This window comes from Python bivittatus, unplaced genomic scaffold (assembly GCF_059951505.1).
Source record: "Python bivittatus isolate LINGU-HERP-01145 unplaced genomic scaffold, Pbiv_v1 ctg000850_np1212, whole genome shotgun sequence".
NCBI lineage: Eukaryota > Metazoa > Chordata > Lepidosauria > Squamata > Pythonidae > Python > Python bivittatus.
In genome coordinates, this window is record NW_028277112.1 from 40,380,321 (window position 1) to 40,399,685 (window position 19,365).

The 19,365-nt window shown below is 38.8% G+C and overlaps 1 protein-coding gene and 1 pseudogene across 1 annotated transcript in view; both read left to right on the plus strand.

Annotated features, from left to right (window-relative positions):
* Positions 1 to 19,365, plus strand: part of LOC148213819 (transient receptor potential cation channel subfamily M member 3-like) — a 246,411-nt gene that overhangs the window by 61,707 nt on the left and 165,339 nt on the right. The window lies entirely within an intron of this gene.
* LOC148213820 (uncharacterized) lies at positions 13,918 to 15,381 on the plus strand (annotated as a pseudogene).

Below are 19,365 nucleotides of genomic sequence, written 5' to 3' on the forward strand. Positions count from 1 at the left end.
AAAACATGGTTTACAAAACTATAACATCTGTTCACAAATAGATTCACAAAGACACATTTGAGCTAGTTGAATTTTTCATGATGTTATTTATCTGAATTCATTCTGTAAAATAAATTATTGTGACCTTTGATTTTTATAGCATTTCTTTCAATTTTCTCAGTATTTATTTCCTATTCAAACTGAGAAGTGATGGGAAACTGGATTCATTAAACAAATATAGCTACTAGATATCATGTTATATAGAGAAGATATGAGGCAGGTCAATAAGAAAGAAAATTATATCTGATACATGCTGTTCACAGCATGAGCTAGTAAGTGCATATATTTATATATCCATCACAGTCTTCCTTTTTGAGGTAAGCAACAGTATGCACAGTGCAATAAAAGAGTAATAAATAGTAAGCCAAAGGAATTACAGCCTAACGTTGAAAAAGAGACGGAAATCTAGCTAAATCTAGTTTATATCAAACCATCTACTACATCATCCATACACCACTTTGTACATTGCCTTTTGCTCTAGGAAGTTCTCATTTCTCTCCTTTTGAGAATCTCATTAACTCCATTCATTAACAACTTTGCCCTACCTCTCAACAATTCACTCTTCCTTCATGTATTTGTTTTTTATTTTTATCTTCAGTCATTCTTTCTATATGACCAAACCACTTCAATCTTACTTTTATACAAGTTACTTACTTTGGTATTTAATGCACATTCATTCAGCATCCATTTATTTTTATTCTTTCTCTTCTTATTTTACTACATACATTCAAGTATTCATTTTCACTGCATTTAACCTACTTTTACACTTCTCTTGACATACAACTTTCTATTCCATATAATAAAGTGAAAAGAAGCACACTTTAAGAACAGAAAAAAGCCATTTCAGTTATTTCAATATTCATTACCCTCTACTTTCTACTAGCATTTAAGCTTCAAATTTTTCCATCTATTTTCCCATTTTTACTAAATGTTCTACTAAGGTATACCAATTACTTATTTCCTCCTCCTCCTCCTCCTCCTCCTCCTCCTCCTCCTTTTGCCATTGATGTAGAGCCAGTCTTTTTAAAACATTCTCTGAGAGTGGCCAATATTGATTGATCGATTTTAACCAAGAAGCAAGTTTTTAGGTCATAGGAAATATATCTCACAGATTGAACCAATCAGTAAGCATTCTATTTACTCATGCTTACTTTACTTCTATCATATACCACTATTACTGCATTCAGAAATCTACTTTCAACTCCATATCCTACTTTCTATAATTCAAGGTTGAAGGAACAATAACAGTTTTCTTCCATTCATCAGACACAGATACATCCTCTACAGACTCTTTAAACAAGTCATACAGCTACTCCATAAGGAAACCATATCTGTAGTTCAATATTTCTCCAGTTACACCATCTATACTTGCAGCCTTTTCTTCAACATTTGGTGATTATTTATGATTTCATTTTTATCAATTTGTTCTTGGACATAATCATACACAGCATGTATTTTAGTTCTACTTGTTGTCATACAAATCTCTAAAATCCTCCTTCTGGCATTATTTCATATCAGTTTCATCTGAAATCATTTTATCCGTTTTAATTCCAGTTGCCTGCCCAGAGGCTCCTAGTTTATCCCATTTTACCCATTTTCATAATTATTTTTTGTTTCCATCAAAATTTTCTCTGCCACTTTCAGTCTTAACTGTTCCTTGCTCAGTTTATTGTCAGTTATTAGAATTATTTCTCTCCATTATCTAATATTTTATCATATTCATTATTTGTAGCAATCATTCTCTTATATACATTATCCTCATCCCCAGCATCTTTCATTTCATCATTCTACTAAGCAACCTTTTTCATACTTCCCATTAGCATAACTCTACACACTTCTGTGGCAGGCTATAATACAATTCTTTTCCCATTGTCAGAAGCATCTTTCCCAACTTCTTTCCTTATGTCCATATTCCATTTATTATATTGGCAAATTAACCTATATAAATTGATTAAATAAATAAATAAATATTTTTTTCATATAGGGCTTATTATTTCTCTTTGCGATTGTTCCACTTTAATTCTAGTTCCTTTATTTCTTTTCTTTTTTTCCATGTCCATTTTTTCCTGGATCAACTCTTCATACTGCCAAGTAATAGTTTGTCACATTCTGAATCTCTTATCGTTATCACTCTTGTGTCTTTCACTGAATTCTTTCAACCTTTTATCATAAAGAATCAGATCAATATTTTTTTTTTTTTTTTATAAATGTTTTTTTATTTTTACAACAAACACAAAACATACATGAACAAACAAAAACATAAAAAGGCATAAAAAAAGTATCTTCCATTTTATACCGTGTGTCAACCAGTTACCAACTCGTTGGTGCCCCTTTCATAATCTTAAGTTCTCATATCATCTATTCAAAATATACTTGTATACTTATCAATAAACAATTATTAATCATTCATAGCTAATCTATAGAATCATTTATTACAAAAAAATTTAACTTTCAATAGGATTAGTAATACATTTTCATCTATCGATTATATGTGTATATATATAATAGTTAATATCAAATTTCTATTATAAAATTTCCTAATCCATTACATTACTATATTTTCTCATCTAATCATTAATAAAAACAAATCCTGTGTCATATAAAATTACTTATCTTCTTACTCTAATATCAAATCTCAATTTAACTCATCTCTGCACATTCCATAATTTTCAATAACTTCCTCCTGCATAAGTACTTTTTAATTTTTCAAATTCTTAAAAGTTACAGTTCTAACCAGTATCAGTTACAGTATCAGTTACGGTTCTAACCAGGTTACAGTTCTAACCAGATTCTTCACTACATGTTTCAACAAAAATGTCTCTAGTTTAAAATCTATATGTTACTATATTCAACCATGTATAAATTTTAGTCTAATCTCTTAAGACGTTTACAATCAAATACAATTTTTAACTATACATCTCAGATTTATACTTTATTCCAGCGCTTGCATAATTTTGAGTTCACCCTTTTCATTCAATATCCCAAAATATCTAGCTGTTTATTCCTTTTTCTATGTTATTGGATAAGAGAAAGCAATAATAAATGTCCTTTCAAACATTCTGCTTTTTAAAGCTTCTGTCAGTTCCATCATTGTTGTATTCCCCTAGTTTTTTCTTTAAACATCTGAAGTAGTTTCTTTCAATGTTGTTTTACTTCTTCTTTTTGTGCATTCTCTTAATACGATTTTCCATTATAATCTTGTATAATCTTTTTCTCACCCTCAGTGCCAAGAACAAGTCTGTCCCTCTTCATTTATCAGTTGACTAACCCTTTTAATTCTCAGTTTATAGGCCTCACAATAATTCTGTTTAATGCTTCTGATTTCTTGTACTGTTTCTTCCTTTTCCATTGATCCCGTTTTATGTTTAATTAAGTCCATTTTAGCTTTAATATCTTTTTTCTTTTTTTTTTTCAAGGAATTTCTGCAGCTCTTCTTCCAGTTTTTTATAGTCATCCTCGATAGTTTAAAGATCTTTTTCTACATTGTGTTTCTCGTATAGTCTATTGTCTTGATAAACCTTCATTGAGTTAAAGGATTCTTTATCTTTGTTCTTGCCAAAAATAAGAGAAAAAAAGAAAGCAAAAAGGAAAAAGAAAAGAAAAAGAAAAAAAAAAAGAGAGGAGGAGAGACTAAGTCTCTTTAAAAAAATCCAACTGGGAGGGGGAATGGAGAGCAAAGCAGAGCTTCTAGCAGAAAAAGAGCTACTGCCACTAATCAAGGCTCTTGTGACTAGCTCAAACTTTCCATCTTGATATTTTCAAAATCGCTTTCAACTCCACTTTCTTGTTTATAGTTACGGATGGCACCTGTATAAACATGCACATCCCACTATCTTTTTAGAAAGCACAAAGTCCTTGAGCATGCGTCACAATGGAAGGAAAAAAGCACTAAGTCGCGCCTCTAGATGGCAGTGCAACTTTCTTTCATTTACTTTCTCTTAACTCCACTTTCCCCATTTCAAAATCAAAAAGTATAAATTTCTTATAACAATAAAGAAATCTTAGTCAAAAAAAAGGCTTAAAATAAAGAATTATTGAATATTAAAAAGAAAAAGCCAATCCAGTTAAAAATATATTTTTTTAAAAGAAAAACATCTTGTCAATTCCACTAAAAAGGGAAAGTTGAAAAGAAATTTTTTTTTTCCCCCTTCTTTTTTTATAAGGTTCAATCTCGCCGCTTAATCCACTTTTCTTCACTTTTAAAAATCTCTTTAAGTTTCTTAAGGTGTTCTCTAAGAATAGTTGAATAATAAAAGTCCATCTCACCCAGTTGACACCCCTCTCTTCCTTCTTCCTTTGGAGCTGTCCCGGCTTTCGCAGCCATTTTTGGCTGGCTCTCCTCCGCCGGCTTCAAGAGCTTCTCCCGGGATCAATCTGGAACTTGCGGCGTCCCTGAGATCCGCGGGACGCGCCCTTTACGATCGCCATCTCTTCGGGACGGCTTAGGTCCGTCGGGACCGTCCAGGGGAGGAGATATCAGCTGCGATCCTGGGAGCCCAGGATCCCCCGCCGTATCGCCGCGACGCCAGCTCCGCCCTCCCAGATCAATATTTTTGATTCATTACTTTTCCATATTCATTAATGCTTAACCTATGTATTCAAGACAACGAAACATTTTTTCCTAAGCAGGTATTCATCATTGTCCAAATAGCTCAGTCACTTTTTCTGTACTGTTGTAATGGTATGTGGGAATGACCTTGGGAGACAGGAGGAAGAGCTGCAGACTAAAAAACCATCATGCAAAAGGTATCTCAGCCTACAGAAACAGAGAGGGTGTGGGAAGCATTTCAGAAGGACCCTCCCTAGTTTTCTGGAAAGTAAAAGGAAAGGAGGCGAGAAATACTTTCAGACTTGCAAGATTTTGTTAATGTAGCCTTACAATAGAGTTTATACTCATAGTTGTGCTTCTTGTCTGAACAACCTTAAATGGCTAACAACTGTCCAGTCTTGTTCTCACCCATCAGATTACATAATTTAACAAAATAATTTCTCCCACTGGATCAGATTCATTAAGAATATTGCACAATTTCCCCTAAATTCAACCCTGGCTCAACAGCCACAAGGGACATAATCACTTTCAAAACAGTGATTTATGCAAAATGTGAGATTTATTTATTCATTGATTGATTATTTAAAGTTGGTAAAGCCATTTTCTCCAGCCATTGCCATTTTCTACAGCCCGTCTTTCATAGGCTTTCTCTACAGCTCTGTTTACCTGTGTCCATTTTAACGGTCAGGTCATATTTCCAAAGAGTGGGATGCATCCCACCTATTCTTTTAGTTTTCTGAGGAGGTTTATGGGATTATTTGGATTCAGAGATGTTCCTGTAAATAAACACAATGGAGAAAGCTAATAATTGAATGTCAGATTCTCATATTTTATTTTTACTTTTCCAGAGTTTCAGATTCAGTCTAGAAAATTCAGTTCATGGCACAGACGTTTTTGAAATGATTAAAACGAAGATATTTCCTAATACATTTTACCTCTTGGGGAACAGATACTACAGATTCATGTCTATGTACTAACAATGTTCATTTTTGTGTGTGCAGCTCTCAATTAGAGGACGAACAGACTATACCTACTTCCAGATTACAATAATTAAATCACTTTAATTTATTAATGAAAATAATATTACAGTAAAGTCTAGTTTTGATAAATCCTGGGAATAGATTTACAACATTTTAAGTCTGATCTTGAAATAATGCCCAGTATTCTGTCTAGAGCAAACTAAAACGTTTTTAAAGTGAAATCAGCAACCCATAAATAAAGTAGATATATGCACTGATCTGGGTGTGCAGATATATCTAAGTTAATATTTTTTAATATAATGAATGCATCAATCTTATGAACTTTCAGGACTACTGAATATACTGAAAGTATAAAGCTAAATTAATCTACAGCATTTTTAAAAACATGGTTTCTATAATTCAGGTTTATAGGTTATCCAGAGCCCATTTTGAATAGATTAGGCAGATTTCTTGGCAGGAATCCCATCCTCCATGCATACCAACATGCGTGCCGAGGTCCAGCCCAGTTTATCTTCATCCACTACTGTAGTAACTTCGCTTTCTTGAGCTTCGTCCTTTGATGGTTCTGGAATTCTTTCATTTATTTTTCTTATTCCTTGTCTTCCCAAGTGAAGGATCTGCTGGTTAAAGTATTTAACATGGTTTACTCTACCTTTGGCCTTACAGTCTTGAGAACCATTTCTCAATTGCCATGGTTGTGGTAGCAAGCTTTTCACTTTGGATAGACAAAATCTTTGTCTCTTTATTCTTAGTAAAGCTGTACAATGGATGGCTTTACTGTCAGTTTTTAGTAAAGACTCCTGATGTAGTCACTCAACCAATTTGCAGCCAGTTCGTATAATGCCTGTCCTACCATATCCAGCAGAGAGGGTGTGTTACGGGTTCCGTTGCCTAGGGAGCTACAGTTGGTGGGCCTCAGCTGGCGGACCTTTTCTGCTGTGTCGCCTGCGCTGTGGAATCTTCTCCCCCCTGAGGTGAGGTTGGCCTCGTCATTGTTGACCTTCCGGAGGTCCCTTAAGACTTGGTTATGCCAGCAGGCCTGGGGACCCCAGGGGACAGGGGAATTAGTGAGGTGGCTCCCTTATTTTTAACTTCCTTTTATTCTGTTTTATATATTTTTAATGTATTTTACTGTTTTTAGCTTTGCTGTACACCACCCAGAGTCACCTGTGGTGAGATGGGCAGCTATATAAATTGATTAAATAAATAAATAAATGGCTGTGAGAATATGCTTGAGGGTTCGGAGGAAGAGTTACATTCAAGGCAATGGTCAAATAAGAGAAATCTGAGTCCAAAGCAGGAATGGAATTTGAGAAAGCATCTCAGACTTGAACCTCCCTAGTTCTCTTTAGGATAAAAGCGGGGGGGGGGGAGGCACATTCAGAGTTGCAATATTCTGTTACTGTAACCCTATAATAAAAGTAGTTTTAGCATTCATCACTTTGGTGTTTGAGTCTGGTCTACCTTGAAGGGCTGGCTGTTCCTTGGGAGCAAACCTGGAAGACTGCAGATTCTGAAGCTGCCTCCTTGGAAAATTCATCAGTTCAGATCATCCGCTATTCTTTGAGTTCCTTCAGCTCAAAACTCAGTTTTAGTGGGGGCAATTAGTGACAGGTCTGTTCAAATCATCTCTCTCTGTAAGAGATATCCATACTGTTTCCTCTCCCTTTCTCACCAATGGTCTTATAGGGCCCTGCCATTACATTTTAAGGAAAATTGGCTCTTTAAAACAGATCCTGGTTGCCAGCAGAGGGGGAAAAGAAGTAGTGGCAGCTGCTGCATAGGAAAATATAGAGGATTCCAAGGAGGAACAGTGGAAGAAAGTAAGCAGTAAGAAGACAGCTGGAAAGAAAAAAAGCTAAGAAGCAGATGAAGAAAGAAGAGCTGAAGAAGGAAAAAGAAAATTAAAAGAGAAGAAAACAGAAGGGTTAAAGAAAAGAAAAGAAGAAAAGAAGCAGTAAGCTTCCCAAATACCAGGCACCAAGGTACCAAGGTAGAACAGAGTAGCACCAGCATTGAAAGGCAGGGACACATTGGTAAATGGCCTAGATACAAGGCAAGCAGCCATAAACAGGGTACTTAAAGAAGTGAAAAGGCCCAGGGTTAACAATTAAAGCAGGCTGGGATCATGGGGAAGTGATCTGACAGAAGGAGCCAGGGCAGCTTAAAAGGATGGGGACAGAGCTGGGAGGGCAAGAAAGACCAATGAACGTAGTGGCCACAACACCACTAGCCAACCTGGAATGTCAGTGGGTGAGTGCCAGTGAAGGGCGGTGAAAGGCATGGCAGGGAAGGGTTCCAGGCCAAAAAGTACTAAAGAACCCAGAGAGCGACAGAGAGTCCAAATAAAGGGCCAGAGATGGCAGTCTGGGTAGTGGACCACTGAACCCCAGCGCTAGCAAGGCTGAAATAGATGAGGTCTTGCAAGAAGACCTAGCCCTGGTGATAACATCAAGTGAGATGGACAGAAGTTCTAGCACAGCAAGGGTCAAGTTCAGTCAAGCCAGCTGACAGGGAATGCAGCCCCAGCAGCCAAGACAGACAGTGAAACAGTGGTTGATAATGTCTGGAATTGGGGCTAGGATTGTCAGAGCTAAGGTAGAACTGAAGAGTAGAATATAATGTACCAATCAATAATCAGTCAAATTATATTTCTGACAATGATCAGCATAAAACAAATGCAGACAAATAAGAAGAGATACAAAGCACCAGACCTATGATTTGTTCAATGTAAATGCAGTATGACAAAATAGTATTAACATTAAAACTGTAATTCTAAAAATAAAAGTAATACAATATAAAATACACAACATTTTTAACATGAAAACTATAAAACTAGAGCTAATACACACAATCAAAATGAGAAAAATAAAATCTCTATGGCTAAATGTTTTTTAAAAAATAATTTTTATTAACAGAAGATTTTACAAAGATGTAAAAAACTACAGAAACATAGAAGAAATAGAAAAAGAAGATTATAAAAGCATAAAAGAAAAAGTGAAGAATAACAAAAAAGCAAGACAAAGAAAAATATTTAGAGAAACAACTTCCAATCTTTTTGCAGCAGTTACAAACATAGTAATTAGCATCTCCCCTCTCCCACATTCCATATCATAGTTCCATTCTTCACATAAACAAATCTTTTTATTTATTTTCAGCAAAAAGTCTATAAAGGGTTTCCAGTCTTTTATAAAAGTCATTGTAGTTCCCTCCTTGATCAAAAAAGTCAATTTAGTCATTTCTGCAAATGTGACTAGAATGTTATGACAGGTTATAAGAAAAGAAATATTCTTTCTAAAAGTTCTGTATAAATTCTCTAAAAAGGAAATATTCTCTCTAAGAATATTAGAGAGCTATAGATTGAAAGTAAGGAGAAGCAGATAGCACATAGATAAGACTATAGGATAAAAGAAATAAGGAATAGTAAAGTAAGAGAGAAACGAAGGCTATAATAAAGCTACATAAACAGTAAGAGAATAGAGCTTAGAAGATTAAAATAGCCATAAGAATACAGGATAAATAAAGTGTGTGTGTAAATGGAAAGTTATTTTTTTCAGCAGATTTTTATAATAAAACACTTTTCCAAATAGAAATGAGATCAGTGTCCTCTTGAGGGTCTGGACCATCCCTGACTATGACACCCTTGCTGCAAGTGAGCTGGAATTAGGCCATTTCTCCTCTATCCCAAGATCCTTGAGACCAAAGTTTTGAGAGCATAGTTGTTCAACACATACTGTTCTACTTCTGAGAAATACCTTTACACAAATTCCCTCAATTCCATGTCTTCATATCAGCTTTTGGTGACTTCCAGGATTCCTCATTGGGCTACAAAACATCATGGCTCTGATGAAAGGGTATATAATTATTGGAATAGTTCCTGATATCATGATCCCAGTCACCACCTGTCTTGTCCTTCTACTCCCTTATTCTTCTCATCTAACTCTGCCTATGGTTACTTGCTTAACTATGGCCTTTCTTCTTAAGAGCAGTTCTATAACCAGTAAGCAGTATCGGCTCCACTTTTATTTCCCCAGAAGAGTCCTGCTATTTACCTCACTATGAAATGGCAGGATGCTCCAGTGCGTCTTTGGCATCCAAGTTCTACTCTATGTGCCCTCAAACCAAGATCTCCATTATCACCAGGGATGAGGCCTGTATCATTGGATGGTCTAAATCTAAAATCTTTCATTTGTCTTTGGGTTTGGAAATTTCATTCTTCATTCCACAAGGTTTAACCAGTCTCTGAGAAGATGACAACTATCTTCCCCCACCAGCATCTCTGTACGTCTAATTGCCTGCTGCCAGATGAGGGAACAGACACTGAGTTCTCCTTCATAAGAGCTGTGGAGAGCAGATTGTGTCATTCAGAAAATGTTCTGAATGGTTATTTATTAAGCAGTTTGATTTATTGTCAAGGTGTCCCATGCCTAACATTTCTACCATATATCTCAGATTCTTCACCTTTGATGTTTTGGGTCAACTATGATAAGACTTTTCTTGTTCCCTTGAAGGTTTTCCAGTTCATAGGGCCAAGAGTTGCTGCTATGGACAACTACCTTCTTCCTACTATTATGGGTACTTGCTTTGCAAGCTGTTACATGCAAAATAATTTCTGGTATGGGTTAAAGGTCTATATCATCCTTCAGTTAGACTACATAGAAATTGTAATCTCCATTATTTGGTTCACATGATTTCAGATGTGCCCCTTACATTTTATTGCTATAACATTTTGTTTGGCTATGGTATCACTTCTCTTTCACCAAAGATCAGCAAATCCTTTCACTGATGACCAGGTATAAACTATCTCATCAAAACTGATCCTTAGCAGTGATGTGTCCATGACAGAATGGATAGCACATCTTCAGACCCTTCTCTTCCAAGATAATTTATCTGTACTAGAAGCATTGTGACACATCAGTAAACTTCTTTCCTCCCATAACTGCCTTGTTGCTCCCTCTGTATTCCCAAGATCTGTTAGGCATTCTATTATAAATGCCTACACTAGAGCAACAAGGGCAGAATGGATCCTCAGTCTTTAGGCAGTGCCTTCCTGTTCTTATTAATCAGGCTCTTCTCTACCTTTTCTCACTGAACCTTCTAGTAACCAACAGTTGACCAACTGCTTTTCTATCACTCATGGTGGCCTTGGCAGCTATGTCAGCTCTCCTGCTACAGCTTGCTCACTGTGACTATCTTTACCTCCTGAAAAATCCTAACCTACTGTCTCTCCATAAGGAACAAGTATGCCAACTGAACCACAACTGGCTCAATCTCACAGCGTGGATGATTTGGTCCCATCTTCCCTCAGGCTAGGACACCCTCTCACTTCTTGCAAGGTCTCCACCAAGGCCTCTTAGGCAATGCAGTTATCAATTATGGAGTATGTAAGCAAAAAGCATTTTGACCCTCTTCAACAGGTTTTAGTTTCTCTCCCCTTGTTGATACTGAAGCCTTTTGAACTAATGGTTGCCAATCCCATTTACCTGCTGTCATGGAAGACTTGTGTTTTTAGGAGCTGTGACGTTGGCTCACCATGCTTCTTTTCAAAAGGACCAGCATTCTTGGCCTTTAAATGTCATGAGGTAGTCCAGACAGGAAGCATGCCCAGATGAACTAATTCTACTTTATTGAACTAATTAACAGAATCTTGCAAGTCTAGAAGCACATTTCTCCCTCATTGCCTTTACAGTGCAGAAACTAGGGAGGGTCCCTTCTGAGACATTTGCTATGCCCACATTCCTTTTGTGGGCTAAGCTGCCTCTTATCCAACCATTCCCTGGCTGCAGCTCTTCTCTCTGTCTCCCAAGGTCATTCCCACATACCATTACATTGCCTCTTTCTCAATTTTTATCCAACTGACTATATGTTGAGTTTTGTTACATCTGAGTACTAATTATTATCTTTAAAACCCTACATGGCTCTCAGATACTTGCAGGATGGCCTTTTCCAGCAAGTTTTTGCCCATCCTGTGTGAACTTTCTAGGGAGGCAATAATGAGAGATTCCAGCCCATCAAAGATAAGAGATTGGAGGCTTGATGGCACTCTTTATTTGTGGCTGCTTCCACAGTTTATAATATTTTATCTCCTGAGATATAGGGTGCCCCCAACATCTCTTTTTAAGAAAGCATTTAAGTCATGTTTATTTCTCAGGATGTTTGGGCACTAAGGGTGACTAGACTGCCTTAATGAGTTTTGGCTCTGGAATATTGAAATACTTTTATTTTTACTTTATTTTACTTTATTTTATGTTTCATTGTATTTTTGTAAATCTCTCTGGATCATTTGAAGTTTTTTGATAAATAAATAAATACATGGTCTGTTTGAGATTCAGTAGTGAATCAAGCAAGGACATTTGCTTCACATATTTCTTTCAGTAGTGTTAATGCTTTGTTTCTCCTGTTTCAACAGTGCAGAACAACATGGTTGTGATAGAAACAACCATATGATGGTTTACTGGTGTGACCCACCCTCAAGACTAGATTTTATCAGGGCAATAAAGAACTATGTTGCCTTCAAGTTGCAACACAGGAAAAATCCTTTATTTAATAATAATAGCAGTCTTAGGATCAAAGTACACATTTTGTGGATTGTTGTTAGCCACCCAGGGTTGGGGGGGGGGGAAGAGAGAGAGAGAGAGACCATATACATTTCCTAAATAAAGACATATAGCTAGCATGAAATCTAATATGGATCAGGGACTATCATGGAAGCAATGATTTTATCATTTACACATATACATGCACCCATACTTTCCTCTACCTGAAATTTATAATGCCCAGAAAAAGCAGATCAGCTTGCTTAAATGAATAACTTTTTATCAATGGAAATTGGAAATAGCACGGGCCTGTTTTGGACAGAAATTCCTGTGCTTATTTTTAAGAATTAAGGGAGGGGAAAAGGTAACTTCTAGCCAAGTTTATTTATTGCTTTATGTTCTGCAAGCAATGATTCCTAAGTATGGTTTGGAAGCCATGAAAGCTGAATACCAAGAGTAGAACTGAACAGTTGTGTGTTTGATAAGGCTACAAACCAAAACAAGATTTGTTTTAGCTAACATGTAGGTATCTTGTTAAAATAAAGAGCCGTGCTCTTTCTACTAGTGAATATTATGAAGAAACACAGGGGAAGGCAGTTTTCTTGGCAGGGTAAGGAAGTGGTTAGTGTCTGTCTTCTGGTTGTTTTTGTTGTTTTAACTTGTTGTCATTGTTTTGACTTTCCAATACAATTTACAGCCTTGGAATTTCCTGTTGGCTTCTTATTTAAGATTGTCCAGTCTTGACCCTGTTTAGCTTCTATATCGCTCAGGTTCAACTTTGTACTTGTTCTTGATTGCATATCGTGTCTTGAGACTGGTATTCTTGAAGTATAAATCATAATTTGCCAGTTTGGATTTAATTGTTAATTATGGTTTTGGCTACAAAATTGATTTGCAGAAAGAAAAACAGGAAGAAGGACATAAACAAAAAGACATCCATGTATTTGGCACTGCATCAGCCTAATGGCCTATATAGATGAATATGAGAGAGTTACACAAAAGTCAATAAAACTTTAATGTTTTATTTGTTTTGATTAAAGCTAGTCTAGACATATCTGATTTCAAACCAATATTCATTTGATTGAACTTTGTAGGACAGTGAAAATATTGTGAATGTCTACTTTTTCAGAAAAATCTACCATGAATTATACTAATTTGGAGAGAGAAACATTTGGATTTCCTGTTATTTTCTATCCATTGTTAAAGGATAATTATCTATAATAACAGCTAAATGTTGTAGACAGAGGCTTTGCTAATTGAAACTAAAGTTTTTTTCAAGAGTGCTGGGATCATCATGGTAAGCTGATCTTAAGATTGATTTCAGATGCCTTTTAAATAGTCCCATTGATGTTGAAATGCTTTCTCCCTTTCTCAACCTGCATAATGAAAGCTTTGAAGTAGGCTTAATCTTTTTTTTTTCTTGCTCATTTAAGAAATATCTGCTTAACTATCATTCCTTTTCCTGCAAATTTTCACTTTCCCCACACATAATTGTTGTTCTCTATGCTTTCGTAAGTACAATGTTAGTAGTATGATTAGTAAAGTAAACAAAGAGTAAAGTATGCATATGCATAAAACTGGAATATTCCTTTTTATTGAAATGGTGGCTTTTACTATCGATGGGGCAATTATTAACTTTTCCTCTTATGCTGGTTCTATAATTTTTACTGAAAAACCAGCTGTGCATAGAGCCAAAGGATTATCACCCTCAGTCCCTTTTAACACACTAATGGAGGTTTTGCAACATGGATCAATTTAGCCAAGGGGAAGGGGTCTTGAAGGAGTGGGGATAGGCTGTAACATCCTGGTAGTGATGGCTATGGGGAAATTTGGTGGGAGACGAAGAGCGGGCCACACATGGGGAATGGGCCAGAGGTATATTGTTCCTGTGGCACGTTCCAGTTCCTCGAGCTCACTCCCAGGCCCCGGTTGGCAGACTTTCAAGGCCCTGGGCTGTTGGCTACTGCTACTGAATGCCAGGTCGGTTTGTAATAAGGCTACTCTCATCCATGATTTGATCATGGAGGAAAAAGCTGACCTGGCATGTATTACAGAGACCTTGCTGGGAGAGGAGGGGGGAGTTCCCCTTTCTGAGATGTGCCCAGCTGGTTTCTGGGTGTGGCACCAGGCAAGACCCCAGGGTAGGGGCGGTGGGGTGGTGGTCATCTGAGACACTTGGGAGGCATTCAGGGGTGCTGCTACTCAGATTGCTGGGTGCGAGACCCTATTTGTTAAATTGGGCTCTAAGAGGGATCAGTTGGGACTGTTGCTACTGTACCAGCCTCCCTGCTGTGTAGGAACCTCCCTGTCTGAGCTCCTTGACTCTGTAGCTGGTTTGGTGATGGAGTTCCCCAGGCTTATAGTCTTGGGGGATTTCAACCTGCCTTCCATGGGGGTGGGGTCAGAGGTAGCCTGGGAGTTTATGGCTACCATGACAGCCATGGGCCTATCCCAAGTAATCCAGGGCCTGATGCATAATAGTGGTCATTCGCCTGACCTGGTTTTTCTGTTGGAGCAGTGGCAGAGTGTTCTGAAATTGGGGGAGGTATTGGTTTCTCCCCTGTCACGGTCAGATCACTTCCTGGTGAGTCTCCAGTTCTCTGGTGCCACCCCACTCTGCAGGGAGGCAGGGCCCATTAGATCAGCCCACCCCAGGTGACTGATGGACCCAACTGGGTTTCAGAGGGACCTTGGGGTTGTTCCGGGAAGTCTGCTGCATGGCCTGACCGAAGTCTTGATGGCCGCATGGAATGAGAGAGCGGCTACAGCTTTGGATTAGATCGCTCTTGAGTGGCCTCTCCATGCCCATGGCTCCCGTAGCTCTCTGTGGTATACAGAAGACCTGAGGAAGCTTAAGAGGCCTGAGAGTTGCCTAGAGCACCGCTGGTGGAAGATGGGGAGTGAAGATGATCGAACATGAGCTAGAGCTGCAATTAGAGCCTACCTCTTGGCAGTAAGGGTGGTGAAACATAATTATTTCTCTGCCCTTATTGCATCTGCAGATAGCTGCACAGCAGTCCTGTTCTGGGTGACCCGGACCCTCCTCGGAGGGAGTAATTCAGGGGTCTACCTTCAGGGCCATTGTGAGGAATATGCTGAGCATCTGGCAGGTAAAGCCGCTCGCATCCACTCTGCGCTGAATTCCAGCCTTGATGCACGGCCAGTGGGGGCTATGGGGGCTGAGTCTTGCATGGTTATTTGGGAGGAGTTCAAGCCCATTGAACCTGAGGAAGTGGATAGGGTTCTTGTACTGTTAGTTTGGCCACTTCTATGTTAGATCTGTGCCCCTCCTGGCTAGTCAAGGCTGCCTGGGAGAGAATACGTAATTGGGTCTGGGCAGTGGTTAATTCCTCTTTGAGGGAGGGGTGGTCCCACCTGCTCTCAAGGAGGCAGAGATACACCCCCTCCTCAAGGATCCAACTGATCTGGATAGTTTTCATCCAGTCTCCAACCTCCCTTTTTTAGGGAAGATTATTGAGAAAGTGGTCGCACAGCAGCTTCAAAGGGCTCTGGATGAAGCGGATTATCTGGACCCCTTTCAGTCAGGATTCAGGCTGGGATATGAGACTGAGACGGCATTGATTGCGCTCTTGGATGACCTCTGATAGGAGTGGGATGGGGGCACTGCTTCCATCCTTGCTCTTCTTGACCTCTCGGCAGCCTTCGATACCATCGATCATGGTATCCTTCTGGACCAGCTTCGGGAGTTGGGGGTGAGAGGCACTGTGTTGGACTGGTTCTCCTCCTTCCTCCGGAGTCAGTTTCAGTCAGTGTCGATAGGAGGGGAGAGGTCCAGTCCATGGCCCCTACTGTGTGGGGTGCCACAGGGCTCAGTTCTCTCGCCCCTCTTATTTAACATCTACATGAGGTCACTGGGTGAGGTGATCTGACAGTTCGGGGTGAGGTATCATCAGTATGCTGATGATACCCAGTGTTATATCTCTTCCCCGGGCTGTAGATGTTCTACATCTCAGTGCCTGGAGGCTGTAGGGGCCTGGATGGGGCTCAATGGGCTTCGGCTCAACCCAAGCAAGACTGAGTGGCTTTGGGTGTTTGGGTCTTCCAGTACCAAGGTTCTTCCATCTTTGGTTCTGGATGGGGTGGTCCTGCCCCAGACAGACCCAGTGCACAATCTGGGGGTCCTCTTGGAGTCACAGCTCCTGCTAGAAGAGCAGGTAGTAGCCATGGCTAAGAGGGCCTTTGCACCACTTTGGGTTGTGCATCAGTTGCGTCCATTCCTGGACCGGGAGGCTCTACTCACTGTCACTCATGCCCTTGTGACCTCCCATTTGGACTATTGCAATGCGCTCTACACGGGGCTGCCCTTGAAGAGCATTCGGAAGCTTCAGCTGGTACAGAATACAGCTGCCTGGGTTGTAAATAGTGTCAGCACATGTAACACCACTGGTTCGGGAGCTGCGCTGGTTGCCGGTGTGTTTCCAGGTGCAATTCAAGGTGCTGGTTGTCACCTATAAAGCCCTTCATGGCTTGGGACCGGGTTACCTTAGGGACCGTCTTTCTCAAGTTATTTATACCCATCTAATCGGTCCGGCGGGTTGGGCATGCTCCAGGTCCTGCCAGCCAAGGAATGTCGGCTGGCGGGGACCAGGAGACGTGCCTTTTCTGCTGTGGTGCCTGCCCTCTGGAACATCCTTCCTCCTGAGATTAGGATGGCCCTGACCCTTTTGGCTTTTTGGAAGGCCTTGAAGACCTGGCTTTATGCCCTGGCCTGTGGCCCCGAGTGTGTGCAGGACCCCATCTCATGGTTGTGTTGATACCAACAGTTTTTTAAGATCTGTTGGCTGCATTTATATTATATTTAATTTTTGTACTGTTTTTAATGTTGTTTTTATTGTTGTTAGTCACCCAGAGTCACTGGTCTGAGATGGGTGGCTATATAAATTGAATGAATGAATGAATGAATGAATGAATGAATGAATGAATGAATGAATGAATTTTATAACATACTAGAATTTTTTTTAAAAGTACTGCATGAATATTCATATTTAAATTATATTTACATATTTAACATTTTTTTGAAAGCATAGTTATTTTGCAAAACTGCCCTGGAAAGAGAGAAAACATTAGCAGTTCAACATTGGGTCAAGCCTCTATTGTGCAAGGCAGTTTTGCTGAAAGCCTTGACCTGAACTAATTTCCTCTAGGCTCAATTTTGAGTGAAATAAATACATGTAATAATAGTTCTTCATAGTACAGCCACTTCAGTTTCTTATGTGATATGTGTGTAACCATATCAATTTTTAGCAGACCTTTATTTTCTTCTGTCTTCTTAAATGCCTAAAGGAGCTGTTAAATATTTCTCTCTGACACTGCCTGGCTTTACTTTTTTTTATTCTGTTGGTCTCTCTCTCATAAAACTTTACTTTGCAGAAATGTCACTGAAGTATTTTAGAAGTGTATGGCACCTTTTATTTCCCAAGTCTCAATAAAGCCAAATAAAGAGACTTGAGACAAGGCTTCTTTAAGATAACAGATGTATTTTGATCAAGACACAGCTGGGTGACCCCAATCAACACATTAACAAAAGATGTTGATGAAATCACACCGCACAAAACAAACATCAGAGGCTTTATAGACATTTAAATCTGTAATCAGATAGTACATCCCCTCATACCCATACAAGGGATTTTTGGGACGGTCTGAGCAAGTGAAAGGTGGTTCTTAGGAAGGTAAACTTAAATGTAACTTTTTCTTCTGGTTACCAAGGGAATGGCATACAAGATTTTTCTTATCTTTTTCTAGAATGTAGGGCCCCACAATTGTTGCAAACTTGGTACAACAAACAGCTTGTACTCAGCTAATTGCTTATTCGAAGCAAAGAGATAATGGGGGGGGGGAAAGAAACCAGTGCTCTTTACAAAGCAAAAGCAAGTTAACCCTTTAGAAATAAAATAGAGTGCACTGTTACAGGTATGGTTATACATTATGTGAAGCATATATATATATACTGTATATATATAAAATATAAAATTGTGTATCAAAATAATGCCCTTCAGAAGTTTGGCTGTAGTCTTGTTCAGAGGAGATTACTTCTTACAAACATTCTTAACTTTGCCATTTTGCTGCCTGGAATATTACAGTATATCAGGCTGTTAGTACTCTATCCCTCATCTTATAGTACCCAGACATTTCTCTTCCCCCAGACTATTTTCAGCGTGGAAACTGGGCAAAGTGCAGCTTGTTGGGTACACAAGGGTGCCTACTCCATTTGTGATGCTTCACCATGAATGCAGAAAATTGGTCCAGGGAGGAACATTTTGGACTCCTATGAACAGGCCACCTATTAATATAATAGTAGTAGTAGTAGTAGTAGTAGTAATAATGATGATGATGATGATGATGATGATGATGATGATGATGAGCAGCAGCAGCAGCAGCAGCAGCAGCCACCTGTCACCCAGAGTCACTGGGTTACAAATTGTTAAAAATGTTTAAAAACAAAAAAACAAAAACAAAAAAAAGGAATAAAGATGGCAGAAATTCCAAAACCAGATGGGAACAAAGAAAAGGAGGCATCAATCATCCTTACCAAAGGCCTGCTACAGGATCCCAATAGATGACATTGTTTAATCGAAGGAACCTGGAGCACGCCAATCCTGCACGATTGAATCAACCAGGCAGATGGTATGGGAGACACATGGCCCCTCAAGTAAACAGGCCCTATGCCATGCAGGGCTTTATAGGTAACAACCAGCACCTTGAATTTCACCTGAGGCAAATTGGAAACCAGTGCAACTCGCAAAGCAGAAGTGTACGTGGGCATACAGGTATATCTGCTATAGAGGTAGTAAAATGGCATTATCTATCAATGGCCTTTCCTTGTCCCAGGAAATACTTATTCTTCCAATCAGTGCCTTCCAGGTGTGCTGAATTATGATTTCATAATTTCTGGGAAGCATGGCCAAAGGCATCAAGTAGAAGAGGCTTGACTAGACCAGAATACATCTGATATACAGGCTGCTTCCAAGACCAACATTAAAAAAAATATTTAGAAAAGCTAGCTTCCAATATTCTGAACAACATTTCCTCATGAATAAACTATTTTTAGGAAGCATGCTCTTAAATTCTTCTAAGTTTCATGGACTTTTAAAATTCTGCTCAAACAAAAGGCATTTTTAAAGCTCCAAGTTGTTCTCAAAATTTTATTAGTATCTGAGCCAGAGAATTTCTGGCTTCCTTCCCAACTCTAAAAACACTCTTATTCTTCCAAACACTTTTTTCTTTTTTGTTTTATAGCCTT